Consider the following 13,931-nt stretch of genomic DNA (forward strand, 5'->3'; position numbering starts at 1 on the left):
TCTCTCTCTCTCTCTCTCTCTCTCTCTCTCTCTCTCTGTCTTGTGCATATGTTCATAAACATTTTAACTTTTGTTGCTAAGAAGAGAAAATGAGAAAATATAAAGAATAATAATGACACATTTGTATAATGAGAACAGAAAATATAAAGCAAAATGATAACATATATTTACTGAGAAAAGATAATATGAAGTAAAATATTGATTTATGTTTACTGAAAAAAGATAATATGAAGTAAAATAATGACGTTTGTTTACTGATAAAAAGTAATATAAAGTAAAATAATGACATTTGTTTACCGATAAAAAGTAATATTAAGTAAAATAATGACATCTGTTTGCTGATAAAAGGTACATAATATAAAGTAAAATAATGACATTGTTTACTGAAAAAAAGGTAATATAAAGTAAAATAATGACATTATTTTATGATAAAAAGTAATATAAGATAAAATAATGATATTTGTTTACTGAAAAAAACGGTAATATAAAGTAAAATAATGACAATTATTTACTGAGAAAAGATAATATAAAGTAAAATAACTACAGATGACAAAATTCTTTGATGAGAAAAGAAAATAGAAATTAATATAATGGCATAGGACAGATTTGTTTACTGAGAAGAGAATATATAAAATCAAATAACGACAGATGTGTTTCCCGAGAAAATAAAATTGAGATAAAATATTGTTAGATTTGTTAAAAATAAAAAAAAATAAAAAAAAATAATGACAAAATTTGTTTTTAGGGAAAAGAAAATATAAAGTAAAATAATGGCAGATTCGTATACTGAGATAAGAAAATATAGATTAAAACAGTATTATTTGCTTACCGAGAAAATAAAATATAAAGTAAAATAATAATTAAAATATAAAGTAAAATAATAATATATGCCAGATTTGTTCGCTGAGAAAAGAAAATATAAAGTAAAATAATGACAGATTTGTTTACTAAAAAAAAAAGAAAATTTCAAGTAAAATAATGACAGATTTGTTTACTAAAAAAAAAGAAAATTTCAAGTAAAATAATGACATTTGTTTACTAAAAAAAATTATAACGCAAAATAATGACAGATTTGTTTACTATAAAAAGGAAATATAGAGTAAAATAATGACGGATTTGTTTACTAAAAAAAAGAAAATTTCAAGTAAAATAATGACATTTGTTTAAAAAAAATTATAACGCAAAATAATGACAGATTTGTTTACTAAAAAAGAAAATATAAAGTAAAATAATGACAGATTTGTTTACGAAAAAAAATTATAACGCAAAATAATGACAGATTTGTTTACTAAAAAAGAAAATATAAAGGTAAAATAATAACGTCTGGTTACTAAGATAAGAAAATTTGAAGACAAGTAACTACAGATGACCCAATTCTTTAATGAGACAAGAACATATATAGTAAAATAACTTCACATGACTGAATTAATTAATGAGGAAAGAAAATATAACGTAGCACAATGACAGATCTGCTTATTAAAAAAGAAAATAGAAAGTAAAATGATGACAGCCTTGTTTATAAAAAAGTGAAAATAGAAAGTAAAATAATGGCCGATTTGTATGCTGACAAAAAAAATATAAGGTAAAATAATAAAGTTTGTTTACTGAGAAAAGAAAATATAAAGTAACACAGTAAAATAATGACATATATGAATAACTTACAGCTAAAAGAAATTACAATAGGTAAGCAGTACCTGTCCCGGCCAGGATTCCAACTAGGCCTCTGGTCGAGAAGCAACTATAAAAGATCGTCTTTGACAACTTGGTCATAATGATTTAATGGTAATTACAATATTGCTCAATCATAAGAGGCCTGGTGTTGACATCTTGACTCTTCCAATCAACATGGTCATAGAAAATACACTTAAAGCAAACATCAAAATAATGAGAAAACAAAATAAAGAAAAGAAAAGAAAAGAAAAAAAACATCGGCCTAGACTGTCTAAATCTCTGGACTCAAAGAGGGCTGAAAAATCCTCAGCGCACTTCTTATCCCTCGAGAGAGAAAGAGAGAGAGAGAGAGAGAGAGAGAGAGAGAGAGAGAGAGAGAATCGATATCCCTCCTTAGGAACATCGCTATCTCTTTTTCACTGCCTACTAAACAAACTCTGAGATCAAATAACACGAAAGGCAAGCGAGACGAAGAAGAAGAAGAAGAAGAAGAAGGAATAAAAACAATAAAATGAGACTGCAAAACTCTCCCCCCTTCCCTCCCCCGGCCAGAAATCCTCATCCTTAGGGAAGGCCGCTGCACACAACCCCATCTGTAAGTCTAATTCATTTTCAGGCATATCATGTTAAAGAGAGAGAGAGAGGGGTGGGGGGGGGGGGGATGCATATGAGCAGTGAAGTTTCATTTTTTCATAACCTACATTCAGACTGATGGGTATTATTATATAAATATTATTTGTTATTATTATTGAACACACCAAAGAAAACAAGAAGTTTCATGTATGTCTCTTCAAAATTACGCCGTAATCTGATGTTTAATTCCCATTATTATTACATACAATTTTCATTTCAAGAAGTCTACTTATTAAGTATAATAACAGTTGAAAACGTGCAGTTTCATCATGTGAAAATTCAATTTTCGTTAGTACTATACTTTTCACGTCAAAAAATACAGCTCTCTCTCTCTCTCTCTCTCTCTCTCTCTAATCAAGGAGAAAAAAAAAGAACATGATGCGACTAGAGGATTAAATGCGATAGTTTCTCCCAGTGCACCTTTTTCCTTCTTATTGTGCGCAGTCATTTGTTTCTCCAAAACGCGACTAACTTCCGACAACTGTCCTGAAGAACTTACGATGCAATTTCTCACCTGGTTGGAAACTGCCGTGAAATAATTCCAGAAGATTTTGGAAACCGTTAGACTAATAGAAAATATGGTGGAATCTATCCGTTATTACGTAACGTGACGTCATACCGAACCTTGAGTCCTGAAATATTTACAATTGGTAATCAACGTCAGAAACAAACTCAGTAACGGTTTCTACCAAATTAGCGAGGCATCTGCAAGATATCTCGTGTGCGATTCATCGCCTCCCCGTCATCTGTCAGGTCTCGCTGAGTGCGAACACATCTCGAGTAATCCCTCAAGACGCACCTGAATAAGCAACCCTCATAAACATCAAAGGGATTATTTAAATCCCTTGGCAATTAATACATGCCACAACCATCGCGCACATATAACGAAGCTGGTTGACCGAAGCCGCAGCCATTAACCGGTTTGAAATGCAGTGAGCGTGTTCGGTTGTGTGGGAAGGGGAAACCTTTTTTTTTCTTTCTTTCTTTTTTTGCGGTTTATTTTAGTTCAACGTAAGTTGTATTCTGAAAAAAAAAAAAAGAATACGCCCTGATATTCTTTCTAGCACTGTAAACATTGCAGGTAAACAAGGGAGCGACAAAAGAAAGTTTAAATGAAATGACAGAACAATTTTAGTATTTTGATTGAATTATAAAGTCTGTAGTTTAAAAAATTACCACTTGAGCGAACCTAACACCTCCACCTGAAATCTTTTTCATTATTTCACGCAATTCTTTTAACATTCCACTGCAGCACCATCATCAACATCGTGGACCATCTGTGCAGTGATTTCTAAAGTATGGTGACCGGGGGCGAGCCCACTGCTCCACCAGGCAAGGAGTGTAAATTTAAAGTGAAACGACAATGGAATATCAAATAGGACTTCTTCCCCAACCCTAGCCTTAGTTATTGATCGTTGTTAATTTTTCATCTTTCGTAAATGATAATAATAATACTAAAAATAATAAATAATAATAATAATAATAATAATAATAATAATAATAATAGCTTTTCACGAAGTCCCAACATCGTGACTCACATACACCAATAAAAGCTTTCTCTAGAAATTCTGCTAAGTCCTTGAATTCATTTGACGAATCTAGATGACGTCATGGGTGTTGTCACGAAATAAGGGTATCCATCTGCTATAAAGAAACACATGCAACATGGCGCTTTTCGTGTTTGTGCTACATGATAGAATTATCTCCTTAGTGTGTGTTTATTTCTTTATATATATATATATATATATATATATATATATATATTCTATATATATATATATATATATATGTATATATATATCATAACTCGTAATAACTTGCACACAAGAGGAATCATAATCATAATTGGTGGCTGTTTCATCAGCGGGATTCAAACCTCTGCTGCTTTATTTAAGAACCAACGCTGTACAGTGACTCTGACTGACTGTTAACAGTGTTGTAATAGTTATTAATACACTCAGTAAGTCCCATGGGTCCCAACAGGCCCTTATTCAATGGACAGTCAGCTATGATAAATAATTAAGCGTGAACACCTATACCAATCAATAACGACAAGAGGAGACACGTAGCCTAGACTCATAGGCTACGGGAAATTCAAATTGAGTTGATCATAAGCAATGATTTCCTATAGGCAGACTGACTGGTTTTCTCGTATTCCGTGTAAGCAGTTATAGCCTGAAGACTCAACCTTAAATAATGTTCGATACTTGAAAAAGTTTTGGAACTGTTAAGACTGAACTGTATTTCTGTGACAATATTGAACGGCATCTTGTTAGACCGATTCACAGTTAATATTTAAACAAACAGGCGTCGCAGCAGTAAACAGAGAGAGAGAGAGAGAGAGAGAGAGAGAGAGAGAGAGAGAGAGAGAGAGAGTGTAAGCAATACACAAATATCTTACGACTGATAACTTCACATTTCTCGTGATGACATCCTAGCTAAAACAGGAGTTTCGAAAAATATTAAAAGGTAACTGAACCTTCAATTATGAAAACTACACGAGTCAAAATACAAAGATATGAAATTTAATCAATGAATGAAGGAAACCATAGCCTGTAAGGTCAACATCGATACAAAACTGGAGCTCTGTAGCCTGTATGTCTAGGCTACACGTCTACTCAGCATTGTCTTTAAACCGACATATTGATTGTTCTCAGAACAGTGTTTCACATTTTTTCCCCGAAAGACAGGTTTAGTAATGCATTAATAAAGATATGCATATTAACACACATTATATATACGTATATATATATATATATATATATATTATAATATATATATATATATATATATATATATATATATATATATATATATATATCTGAAAAATACACGCTACAGTGGACTAACTACCAGATGCTTACTTGACAGCTTAGGAAGATACTAGTATTTCTTTTACAGGAAAAAGGGCATATATCGCTTCTGCTCGCCATAGATCGATCCCGGGATTTCCCTTGTGAGCTGCACATATTAGAATGCATACAAGGCCTGGGCTTTCATTCCCTTCGGTGTTATTGGCCTACTCATATTCCTTTCAGTTTCTAAGCTCATTGGGCCTGGTCGAGACTGGGATAGGAGGTTGGTTGCCCAAAAGAAGTAAGTCTACATTAAATACTAATACCGGAAAATAAAAGAGAACAAGACCAAGAAAAAGAAAAATTGTATGTGTAGGCGAGATTACCTTGTGCTTAGACCCACGCTCAACTGAGTGCAGACATACATACACGCTCCTTGAGTCAAAAACCACGCCCTGATGCTCCCTCTCTCTCTCTCTCTCTCTCTCTCTCTCTCTCTCTCTCCGGGAAACAGAACAGTGCCGACAATTGCATTGCAATTTCCCACTAACCAAAAAGTCTGCTTCGAGATTACAAGGATCAAAGGAAATTTTCAATTTCCGTTTCAGTGAAGCAGGAAGAGTACATAGTAACAAAATGGGGCGGAATAGAGAGAAAAAACATTTAACTAAAACAAAATATACACTGAAGTATAATTAGCATCATTAAAAAGGAAAAAAATAATAAAAAAAAAAATGTAACAGTGTTGCCATGACGCTCGCGTGTCTGGCAAAGATGCCAGATCATTAGTCGCGTGTCAGGGGAAAGCTGATCAAGAGGATTATAACTTTCACGAGAGCTCCTTGTGACCTGTTCTCTCTCTCTCTCTCTCTTTCATTCTCAAACACGTGACTTGTTTTTCTTTATGATTTTCGCTTTTTTTGTTGACCTTTGATTAGTCTTAGGAGAGGAGAGAGAGAGAGAGAGAGAGAGAGAATTTTACCACTCGATCACAAAGATCCCCACGGTCAACAAACACGATATTCTTATCTATTTCGATCATTAAAATAAATATCAATATTGAGGTCCTTAGTTGTTAAAAAAATGACCTTGAAAATTCGGTCAAGGTCATTCGTTTCAGATTCACCGCCCAGGCGAATCAGGAGTTCCTACGACCTTAGAAGAATATTTGAATATGAAATATGATTTTTATATTTTTCTAATTATTATTCCATATGCTTACAAATAACCAACAGTATATTAAATTCACGATAAAAACATACATATGATTATCTAAATCATACATAATAAATACAAATTGTATATATATATATATATATATATATATACTTATATATATATATATCTAATAAAAGGAGCCCAATAAAAACACCAAAATGTAGAGAGAAAAGTACTATATTTCAGAGACTGCTGTCTCTCTCTTCAGGTATATGAATGAGAAAAGTTTACAGAAAAGGTGGTATTTATACCAAGAGATTCGTCCACAAGTAAGCCAATTTAGGTCACCCCGCTGATAATCTTCCTTTAATCTTCTTAAGCGTTGGTTGAATGAAACACTGCGTCGACGATGTCTGATGTCCAAATTCCTTTTGAGATGTTCATTACCTGCTTCTCTTTTATTAAGGCCGATTCCATCATTTGACTCTTGTTACCCGGCAGTTGCTGCTATAATTACACGTGAACATATTCCAGTTTATCTATGGTTATGTTCATTTATATGATGAAAATAGCCGAGGTTTCTGTTGTCCATACCTAACTGACCGTTTGTGTTGTATTAATCTCTGGGGAAGTGATTTACCTGAGATCCCATGCCAGGACTGTGACCAATCTTACATCGGATTTACAGGTAAATCACTTCCCAGAGATTAATACAACACAAACGGTCAGTTAGGTATGGACAACAGAAACTCGGCGATTTTCAACCATATAAATGAACATAACCATAGAATAAACTGGAATATGTCACGTGTAATTTATAGCAGCAACTGCCGGTACAAGAGTCAAATGATGGAATCGGCCTTAATAAAAAGAGAAGCAGGTAATGAACATCTCAAAAGGGAATTGGACATCAGACATCGTCGACGCAGTGTTCATTCAACCAACGCTTAAGAAGATTAAAGGAAGATTATCAGCGGGGGTGGACCAAAATGCGCTTAATTGTGGACGAATCTCTTGGTATAAATACCACCTTTTCTGTAAACTTTTCTGCATTCATTATACCTGAAGAGAGAGACAGCAGTCCGTCTGAAATATAGTACTTTTCTCTCACATTTTGGTGTTTTTATGGGCTCCTTTTATTAGATATATATATATATATATATATATATATATATATATATATATATATATATATATATATATATATACGAATGTCCTTTAATATCCAATTCAATCTGCCTAGAAATTAATATATTTTCATATTATGTTAACCGAACGGGAATTTTTTTTAGCTTATAATAGTTTCGTCCCCTCGTGGATTCGAACCAATACTGAGGAGAAATCAGGACTTCAGTGACATTAACCAACTCGGCCAACAAGTGAGCCCTTTCGTTTCTTTTACTTGTATCTCCTTCCTTATTCTCTTACTTCCATCTAACTTCCCACCCTCTCCATCCTAACAATTGATACCTCGCTACTGTTACACCTTTCGAACCCCTTTTACAGTCAATTTCCTAATCAGCGTGAATGACCTCATAGGTCCTATTGCTTGGCCTCTTGAGCTACATTTAATATTAAAATTTAATTATATATATATATATATATATATATATATATATATATAGATATATATATATGTGTGTGTGTGTGGTGTGTGTGTGTGTGTGTATGCATACACACGGGAACTGCATGCGGTCATGAGTCACAGAGTTATCAGTTACTCCTTTTTATATCTACATTTTTTTTTTCGTGAATACCGGAAATCCGGTAGAGAATCGTCATCATCATTTTTCTGAGTCTTTGTACTCTAGTAAATCGTCTGCAACTTTCGTAGAAGTTCTTATTCCTATTGTGACCAGTTTTTTGGAATTATATTTCCGCTGCCGTTTTAAGAAGAGCCGTTGTAACTGTTCATTCACATCAGGTCCAAATGATTTTTTTCGTTTTCTTTTTTTAGTTATTTACAGTGTATTGTTTTCTTGTCTATACTTTGCCTTATTTTTTATATATTTTTCGATATCAACTTTCTCTAAACGGGGCTGCTCTCCCTGTCTTTGTGTGTAATAATAATAATAATAATAATAATAATAATAATAAAAATTTGGGTCAAGGGTATAAGCAACTTATTTACCTCGTTTTAGAACGTTCGTCACCTCTGCCTGTTTATTAAATAACAAATTCTATATTGGTTATTGTTCCTCATCAATCATACGCATCTTTCAGCTCTTCCCTTGGTACAAGATTTAGAACCACTTTTTTAGGCCTCAGCTGAGAAAATCACCCACTTCCGGTTTCACGGACCTCTGGAGAGGATCAACATTTCTTCCGCTAGCAGTAATTACTGTGGTGTTGGGGAGTGTGACATAATGATTGACAATAAACTACCGTAAAATTCTACAAGAACAACAATAATCATAAGTAAAGGACGAATGTTCACCAAGATCACTTTTCACCAATACGGCGGTTCACGTTAGTCCGTTCGGAAGAAACCACAAACGCCTGTAACTTTGCTATGTCTACACAAATTATTTGGCGGAAGCAACGTTAGTGATAAAAAATAAGAAAAAAAAAACATAGAATGAAAAATAAGAGCGCGTGGAATTGACATAAGCAGGAAAGAAGATCAATTCGATCTGGCAACACAACCGGATGAAGTACATCGCTCCGATACCTGAATATGGTACTATCATTTATAGCGTATCATTTTATTTTGTAAATGGATACATTCTCCTAAGCGCCAATTTTGTTTTCAAATATGAAGATGCAAGGGTTAAAATGTACAGCAAATTTACAGAAAAACTCTTTTTCCCAGATCATTCCAACTTTAAATGGTTAGTACCACACACAACACCGAATTGCAGGATACATCTGAATAAGAACTAACCGGTAACAAACGGAGAGGGAAATGCCTTAACAATTACCTCACGCACCGCGCAAGGAATATCAGGAGCCATCAGGAAACTTGGGTATAATTTTCCATTATGGGACGTGGACTTCTGTGCATAAATACAGACACCGTACTGCGCCATCCTATGTAACTCTCTTTCGTGCTCCTTTGCACGGGCTTTGGATAAACGAAATAAAACAAAATGTGGTTCACATAGCCTTAGGGCTATAGTCTCAGAGAAAGTCTAGAAGAAGGAATTCGAGCTATTTAGGCATCATCAGCTGTGAGAGTCATACATATGCCAATGTCAGGATAAATACTGTTTTCAACGTTAAATATGCAAGTGTTATTGCCAGAGAGAGAGAGAGAGAGAGAGAGAGAGAGAGAGAGAGAGAGAATCAGAAAACGGGGACACGTGAGTGAACAAGGTGTAGGTAGAGGTCGGTTTGCCATGAGTCATACCCTGTTCCCACTGACTGAGAGAGAGAGAGAGGAGAGAGAGAGAGAGAGAGAGAGAGAGAAAGCGGGTGGGGGGGAGGATGACAGGGCATTCTTTCAGACGGAGTAGAACTGGATAGAAAAATAAGTATAAAAGAAAAATGAAATGGAGTAACCTCAGTGGTGAGACCGCGCGCCTGCACACACACTAACATTTTATATAACAAACACGCACATATAGTGTATATATTAACATTACAAGACAAATTTAATTGTAAATGAAATATTCAAGCTATTAACTGATAATCCTTTAGTGAAAGTAAATAACTCCACATCTGCTTTGCATAAGTAACATTGCATGAGTCATATTTTGAAGCCAACGGACAGATGATCAGAACTATCCCCAAAAAGGGATTATTTGATAGCTGTAACTTGGTGATTTCTTAAGATACTTCCAACATTAACTTGAAACTGTTACAATAATGATGATAATTTGTTGACCCCAAATTACAAACTTTTCTCTCGAGTTAAATTCAGCCTCGTAGACTGTTCGGAGTACACTTACATTTACTTCTAGCTTTACCTGTTGATAACTCAGAGAGAGAGAGAGAGAGAATATACAACCATTCAACTCAAGGCTGCTGGTCTGCAACACCAGTTAACTCGTGTATCTGATTTCATTTTGTCCATGGGAAGATCATTAGTCCAAACAGGAGTGTAAAGCTAGACACCTGTATTCTTAACACTACTGCAGTGCAATTTTGTATCGTTAACGTTCATCAAAATCTAAAAAAAAAAATTATATATATACATATATAAAATATCTATTTATGAACCGCTTTGGTCTACGTGTGTGCATCGCTATGAAACCTGACACTTCACATCAATATGAAAGTCAATATACACAATTGTGCGCTATTTTTGCTAAAACCAGTCATTCATTATCGATTCAATCAGTCGCTGCGATGAACTAAAGTTATAAAAACAACATCTGATCTACGCCTTTGTTTATAAAAATGCTTCAACACAAAGGCGGCGAACGTTGGAATGATGGGTTGCTGGTTAGTCACTTACCTTCGCAAGAGATAAACAATCAGTTGCCAATTCCTTATTTAGAAGGGAAGACTGACCTTCGCTTTCACATAATCATAGGTCCTTATATGTCTGGGCTATTTTCTACTCATATTCTACTTATAAGCACTTCTGTCTTCCTCTTGGTTGCGTTTATCGTAACGATAATTTATTATCAGAGTAAAATTAGCAAACGTTTTTGAAAAACCCGTCGAATAATAACATACTACTACATTTTCATGCCTGTTTTCGTTATTCTTTATCAATTCTTTACTGTCGTCTGAGATCACAACTGAAATAAAACTTTATCCACTGTTTCTAATATTTATGATGTCATATTCAGTAAATATAGGCCTGTATGAGCACATTTTTTTTTAACAAAACGACACGACTTTTCTTTACCGTTAATTCCCACTTGGCAATTGTACCCAAACCACACTGGAAGGAACTTTTAATATTGGGAACCGAGAACGGCTGTTGCCTGAAATTCTTCATAAATCACTAACTTCAAAGAGACTTTACGATGAACTTTATTAAAAATTAAGCTTTATTCGTTATCCAAAGGGTGGAATTCGAAATGATAGTTCAAATATTTGTCCAGATTACACATTGTTATTCTGTTCATATTATGCTCTATGTACACATACATACATACACACAAACACACACATGTATATATATACATACATATATATATATATATATATATATATATATAGAGAGAGAGAGAGAGAGAGAGAGAGAGAGAGAGAGAGAGAGAGAGAGAGAGGTCACAGGCAACATAAACATTTCTATTCGGGAGGGACAGTGGGCGACCAAAGCACAGATAAGGGAATATAACAAGGCGTCTGACTCATTTGAAAACTGGTACATCCTTCAAGCACTGCATTCTGGTGAACTCTCCAAAATATGGTGTCTTTGACAGTATTCAGACCTGAAGTTATTATTATTATTATTACTATTATTATTATCTGGAATGAGTGCACATATACATACCCTCATTTTTCGACACCTGGCAACTCCTACTGTGCATACCTCCGAGTAATTATTCAATTATAACATATACGGGTTTAATTGACACAACTGTGTGTGTGTGCGTGATACAGAGAGACAGAGACAGACAGACAGAGAGAGAGAGAGAGAGATAGAGAATTATCCCTTGGTCAAAACACAGAAATTATTTACTCACAAGGTTATGTCACAACAGATCTAGAACAACGAAGATTTCCTAATAAGGCCTATGCCCAGTAAAACAGAAGAATTTGTATATCAATAGGTCTATACCCAGTAAAACAGAAGATTGTCCGTATATAGATATACCCAGTATACTAGAAGATTGTCTAAATAAGCCTATGTCTGGTAGAAAAAAAAGAGAAAATCGTCTAAATAGGCCTATGTCCATTAGTATGGCAGACTGTCTAATTAGACCTATGTCCAGTAAAACAGAAAATTGTCTAAATAGGCCAATGTCCATTAACATGGCAAACTGTCTAATTACGCCTATGTCCAGTAAAACAGAAGATTGTCTAACTAGCCCTATATCCATTAACATGGCAGACTGTCTAATTAGGCCTCTATCATGGCAATGTCTAATTAAGCCTATGTTCAGTGAAACAGAAGATTATCAAAATAGGCCTATGTCCATAACATGGCAGACTGTCTAATTAAGGTCATCCTCAGTAGAGCAGAAGAGGCAGTTAAAACTCATACAACGTTTGAAGCAATTCTACAGTAATATACCTACTGAGAGAGAGAGAGAGAGAGAGAGAGTGCAGGGAAGATGCCGTACTGAAATATTTTTATCCAGCATGTAACGCCAGAGAAAACTCCAATCAATCTGTTATTACTGAGTATATAGTGTTTATATATAATAATAAGATTGATGATAGAAGATTAAGATATAAAAAATAATAAAGAACTTGGAAAAATATAAATATAAAAAGATAAAAGCAAAAACATGAAGTCTTAGAACACCGATAGAAAAAGAGAGAGCGTCTCACCCTCAGGTATCATCCAAACGTCATGGATGATTGAGCGGTCTTAGGGGAGAGAGAGAGAGAGAGAGAGAGAGAGAAGAGAGAGAGAGAGAGAGAGAGAGAGATCCTCTCAGTTTCTCTTTGAATTTGTCAGACAGGCCTATATCGTTATAATCAGATTTCAAACTTTAATCAGATCGTTCAATTTGGTTGCATAACACCCAGAAAAACATACATGCATGTTACCATAAATTAATGGAGCTTAAAGCCCGTTCATCCGGTCTTAGAATCTTTATATATATATATATATATTATATAGAAAATATATATATATATATTATATATATATATAATAGATTATATATAAAAAAAAAAAAATAGAGAGAGAGAGAGAGAGAGAGAGAGAGAGAGAGAGAGAGAGAGCATTACTCTTACTCTCACACTTGACCCCACCGTCTTTTGTTTTCGAGCTTGGCTGCGGTGCAGTCCGTCATTTACGTGATATTACCGCCAAATTCGGATACCGTTATTTTCCCCGTTTTGTTGTCCCAATCTTCTCTCATTACCGTTACATGCGTCACGTACAAACGGTAACGGTCATATAACACACAAACACACATCTTAAGACAATTTTAGTTGTAAGGCGCACATAATAAAACATAGTATTTATTCCATTCAGGTGATCTCGTAAACATTAGTTATTTTTTTATTTATGTTTTTTCTGGCGTCACAAATAAAATTTTCTTTTCCCGCGTAACATATGAAGACTCTCTCTTTTTTTCTAATGATATCAATAACGGATTTACTTATTTATTTGTTTTTATTTTACTCTCTAAGGAACGCTAATAAAAAATAATGACATCAATAACGTAAAAATATCTTAGTTTTCTAAGCAACGGCAATGAAATACGATTTTAATAACCGAACGATTTCTTACTTTTAAAAATATCTTATTTTCGACGCAACGGCAATAAAAATTAACGATTTTTTTTTTTAACAAGAATATGTTTTGTTTTCAAAAATATCTTATTTTCTAAGCGTCAGCAAAATAAAAAAAATGACGATATCAATAACAGACAACTGTCTTGCTTTCTAAGCAATTGCAAATAAAAGAAACTTTCCCAAGCTACCTAAATACCCATGGCCCACATACCACATCACAACACAAATTCCAGTGTAGATATACACCACCGCGCGACTCTCACAGGTACACCACTCCAATGACACTGACCCACTACACACTACACAACGCTGCTTACACTGCGCCGGACTAGACTCAACAGTGTGTCTTTGGTGGGCGCA

General features: G+C 34.3%; 1 protein-coding gene across 2 annotated transcripts in view; it reads right to left on the bottom strand.

The window, feature by feature from the left end:
- The window catches only part of LOC135221632 (cytoskeleton-associated protein 5-like), a 173,012-nt gene extending 159,147 nt beyond the window's left edge, over positions 1-13,865 (bottom strand). The window contains exon 1 of one of the 2 annotated variants that reach the window (XM_064259301.1): positions 13,783-13,865. The gene's annotated coding sequence lies outside the window, so the exon portion shown is untranslated. Of the gene's footprint in view, positions 1-10,656; positions 10,679-13,782 lie in introns of those variants that run through there. The other variant, XM_064259304.1, reaches the window with a different exon arrangement.
- Between the last annotated feature and the right edge of the window lie 66 nt (positions 13,866-13,931).

Source organism: Macrobrachium nipponense, chromosome 3, assembly GCF_015104395.2.
Source record: "Macrobrachium nipponense isolate FS-2020 chromosome 3, ASM1510439v2, whole genome shotgun sequence".
In the NCBI taxonomy this organism is placed as follows: Eukaryota; Metazoa; Arthropoda; class Malacostraca; order Decapoda; family Palaemonidae; genus Macrobrachium; species Macrobrachium nipponense.